The sequence below is a fragment of the Arachis ipaensis genome, chromosome B01 (assembly GCF_000816755.2).
Source record: "Arachis ipaensis cultivar K30076 chromosome B01, Araip1.1, whole genome shotgun sequence".
Taxonomy (NCBI): Eukaryota; Viridiplantae; Streptophyta; class Magnoliopsida; order Fabales; family Fabaceae; genus Arachis; species Arachis ipaensis.
The window spans coordinates 21,471,191-21,476,511 of record NC_029785.2 but is presented as its reverse complement, the minus strand read 5'-3'; positions in this window follow the sequence as shown (position 1 = coordinate 21,476,511).

Here is a 5,321-nt window from a genome sequence, read left to right as displayed (position 1 = left end):
CTCCCTTGTGTACGTCTTTGTGTATACCACTATAAGAAAAATGTTGAGTACCATCAGATTTAATGTCGCACATTAGCGTCGGCTTTACTAGTGAATTTAGTGACAATTTAGGTGTAAAATTCGTCATGTCAAATCATTACCGGCAGATTTTCAGTTCTGACGATAAATTTGCGAGTAATAATTGAAGGAAAAATGGGAAACATAGGTATAAAATGTAGGGGTGGGATTTACCATCGAATTATTCCGACGGTAAACATATTTAGTGAAACACTGTGTTTTGATGACTTGCAACGCGTTACCTGGTAAATCCGACGGTAATCATGCCCTAAATTCGAACCGCGAACCTTTTTTCCCTTCATTTCGAATCTCTCACTCTCTCTCTCCCTATCTCTCTCTCTCTCTAATATCTCACCTCCTAGTCTTTCTCTCTAACTCTCTCATCTCTTCTCTCCATCAACATCTCTCCGACACTGTCCTCTCTGCCAGCCCCTCCAACAGTACCGTCTCACGATTCTACTGCTAGAAACACTTATGTCGTTGCTTCTGCTCTTCTCTTGCTACTCTTCTTCTTGGTGTCGGTATAGGAGAAAGGTCAGATGCTCCTCCTCAGCCGTTCTCTTCCCCTGTTAAATCTCATTTCAGATAATGCTTCTAAACTTCTAAAATAGGATTAAGGTTTAAGCTTACTTGTTATTATAAAATAGGATTTGTGTTTATTATTATTGATTTGTGTTGATTATTCAGGTTGCTTAGTGAAATTTTCATTATATCTTTTTTTATTATTGATGATGTAATTTGTTCTTAATCTTTAACTTAAAAATTATTTTTTAGTGCTTTAATTTCCTTTTCAAGTTACATGCTACTTCAATTAGGTAATAATTTAAAATCAGTTAAAAAAATATACAAATTAGTTCAACATGTTATTATGTTTCTTAAATTTGAATTTAAATTTGTTTGAACTAGATTAAAGTTTAAGTTTATTTGTTATTATAAAATAGAATTTGTGTTGATTATTGTTGAATTGTGTTATTTATTGTTGATTTGTATTGATTATTTATTTAGGTTGTTTAGTGAAGTTTTTATTATATATTTTTATTATTGTTGATTTAATTTATTCTTAATCTTTAACTTGAAAATTATTTTTTGGTGCTTTAATTTCTTTTTTAAGTTGCTTGCTGTTTCAATTAGATAATAATTTTAAATAAGAGAATTTATAAAATTAGTTGAACATGTTATTATATTTCTTTAATTTGAATTTTAATTTGTTTGGATTGGATTAAGGTCTGAGCTTATTTATTATAAAACAGAATTTGTGTTGATTATTGTTAAATTGTGTTGATTATTTAGGTCGCTTGGTGAAGTTTTCATTATATTTTTTTATTATTGTTGATACAATTTGTTCTTAATCTTTAACTTAAAAATTATTTTTTGGTACTTTAATTTTCTTTTTAAGTTTTTTGCTACTTCAATTAGGTGATAATTTAGAATAAATTAGAGAATTTATAAAAATTAGTTCAACATGCTATTATGTTTCTTGAATTTGAATTTGAATTTGTTTAGACTGGATTAAAGTTTGAGTTTACATGTTATTATAAAATAGGATTTGTGTTAATTATTGTTGATTTGTGTTGATTATTCAAGTTGCTTAGTAAAGTTTTCATTATATATATTTTTTATTATTGTTGATTTAATTTGTTCTTAATCTTTAACTTAAAAATTATTTTTTGGTGCTTTAGTTTCCTTTTTAAGTTGCTTACTGCTTCAATTAGGTGATAATTTAGAATCAGTTAGAGAATCTATAAAAATTAGTTCAACATGTTGTTATGTTTCTTGAATTTGAATTTGAATTTGTTTAGACTAAATTAAGGTATGAGCTTACTTGTTATTATAAAATAGGATTTGTGTTCATTAATATTGATTATTGTTAATTTGTGTTGATTATTCAGGTTGTTTAGTGAAATTTTTATTATATATTTTTTTATTGTTGTTGATTTAATTTGTTCTTAATCTTTAACATAGAAATTTTTTTTAGTGCTTTAATTTTCTTTTCAAGTTGCTTGCTGCTTCAATTAGGTAATACTTTAGAATCAGTTAGAGAATTTATAAAAATTAGTTCAACATGTTGTTATGTTTCTTGAATTTGAATTTGTTTGGACTGGATTAAGGTCTAAGCTTACTTGTTATTATAAAATAAAATTTGTGTTGATTATTATTGATTTGTATTGATTATTCAAGTTGTTTAGTGAAGTTCCTATTATATATTGTTTTTACTAGTGTTGATTTAATTTGTTCTTAATCTTTAACTTGAAAATTATTTTTTAGTGTTTTAATTTTCTTTTCAAGTTGCTTATTGCTTCAATTAGGTGATAATTTAGAACCAATTAGAGAATTTATAAAAATTAGTTCAATATGTTGTTATATTTTTTGAATTTGTTTGGACTGCTTTGTGTTTTAATTGAGTTTTGACTGCTGTTGTGGATTGAGGTTAGCTGGAGGCAGCGGCGCTGCTGGTGGAGCACTGACATCAGCACCTAGTCCGCCGCCTCAGTAGAGTGAAGTCAATGACGACGATTACCGGAATCCGTAGCGTTTAGGGATTTAATTTATTTTATATCTATTTAATTGTATTTTACTTTTTTAACTTTTTATTATATTCAAACCCTTGATATTTAATAAAATCATTAGTTGATTTCTGGTATTTAGAATTTGTGCACTAAAAATAAAAAAATAATTTCACTACTAATTGTGCGCTAATTATGCAAAAAAAAATTGCATATCGGCGGAACAATCCGACAGTAAACGGGCGCCACAAAACATAACATGGCGCCAAAATTACCGTCGAAATTAATCAACCGTTTATTTTCGTTGTATTGATTGCACAATTTGACGCAAAATTTATTCGTAAACATTTTTTGTCGTCGTTTATACCGTCAAATGCATTCTGATAGTAAATTAATTATCGATGGTACTGAATGTCTTTTTTATAGGATACTACAATCATCATCAAATTAATTATTTATTAAAAATAAACTTAACAAATACCTGTATTTAAATATAAAATATAGTGGTTGATTTTTTTTGTATGTATATAATATTTTTGTTAAGTAAAATATAATAAAAAACAAGTTAGAAAATTAATTTCGGATTAAGAGGCTTTGATTGTGGCACAATTGACCGGTGTGTGCATCAATAGATAAATGGAGATCAGAAAGATGGAAGGTGTATATGTGTTTGTACCCTTATTTTTATTCCTTGTTCACTTTTTATTTTTCACAATTGATGGACGACAGAATGGTGCATCAAAAATCAAGATAACTAGAATCCTCAATTGGTGGTTTCCACTATTTTTATGAAAAAAAATGAAAGGGCCGTAGCTCAAAGAATCTATCGGTTTCTTTAATTAAAAGGAAATGAAACGAAAGGAATATGTATTTCTTTCTCCAATCAATAGTCTTCCTCTTGTAAAAACAGTGGTCAGAAAAGGTTTTTATAATTTTCTTTTTAAGTCTCGTCAAATAATTCACACATAAAAAAGAAATGAAAAACCTTTTCTTTTTTTTTTTGTCGTGTCTCAGTCTGGCTTTGATTTGATTTTATTATTGTTAGTAATACAAATAAAATACATTGGTCGAGTGGAAGGAAGGCTACAAATTAAATAGCATTATGATTCTCTTATCTCTATAATAAGTCGGAAAGATCAAAGGTGGTTGTCTTTTAACTAATGGTTTGAAATAGTTCTATAAAATATTAAAATATAATATATAGGGACCAACTAGTGGTGCAGCTAAATGTAATTAATTAGTAAAAGATGTTCTATTAAAAAATAAAAAATTCAAAGAATTAACCTAATTTCACTCATAATTTCATTAGCTAACTAATAAGAGGTGTAATCAATTATAGTTAACTAGCAATTTTTTTTTTTTTTGAATTTTTTTAGACGAAATATAAATTTAAATTATATTAAAAAGTATTCAAAATCTAATAAAAAAAATTTAGAATATAAAAAAAATTAAAACCAAATAATAACAAACATGCAAAATTATTGTAAAATCATTTTAAAGATTCATTTTAAAAATTTCAAAAATTCATTTTAACCATTCCAAAATTATTTAAAAAAATTTTAATAAAAAAACATCCAAAACGTAACAAAAAAAAACATCCCAAACTTTCGGGAAGAAACGTGAATTCAAATTATCATGAGAAACATTTAAAACTTAATAATAAAAAAGTTCAAAATCTAATAAAAAATATTTAAAATTAAACAATAACAAACATCCAAAATCATTTTAAAATTCATAATAAAAGAAACTTATCTGAAACATAACAAAAAGAAATATCTAAAATCTTTGGAGAGAACGTAAATTCAAATTATCAAGAAAGCAAAACATCCAAAACCTAATGATGAAAGAAAAACATCTAAAATCTAAAAAAAATAAAATCAAATAATAACAAACATCCAGGATCATTGTAAAAGTATTTTAAAAATGCTAAAAATTATTTTAAAAATTCTAAAATAATTTTAAAAATTTTTAATAAAAAATATTTAAAATATAACAAAAAATTAAAAACTTAAAAAAAACAAGATATCCACAATCTTTTTAAAATTCTAAAACCTAACAAAATAAGACATTCAACAAAATATTGAAAAAAAAATCCAAAAACTAAGAAAAAAATCAAAAATTAAAAAAAAAAAGAAACACCAAAAAACATAAGAAAAAGAAACATCTTAAACATAAAAGAAAGAAACATCCAAAACTAGTAAAAAGAATTATCTAAAACTAAGAAGAAGAAGACGCTTCGCTCTCGAGAGGGGGCGCAGCGTGCGGCGGAAGGAAGTTGTGGAGTGCATCGCTTCATTCACGGGAGGATGGCACGACGTGAGGCCAGGGACGGATCCATTCATGTGGGTGTGGGGGCAAGGGCCCTATTACAATTTGGAATTTTATTGAGTAGTATATAATAATAATATTTATTTGCCCCCACTAAATTATTAAATTTGACCCCACAATAATTTTTTATTCAACTTTCGACACTTGATAGCCAATTTGAAAACTTCATATTAGATGTCCATTATAATGATCAATTTTTAAATTTAAATAAGATTGGTATTCTTTCTTAGATATCAACTCGAAAGAATATTATCTATCCATTTGTGTTTCTTCATTTAAAATTAGCTTTAGTTTTTTCATAATAACTACACTAATTGAATGAACTTTTTCAACTATGAATATCATCAAGTGCTAATTTGTATGAAAGTTGAGTTTTAAATGATTGTTTAACGACATATACAAAAAAAAAGACATTTTAATTATATTGTCAAC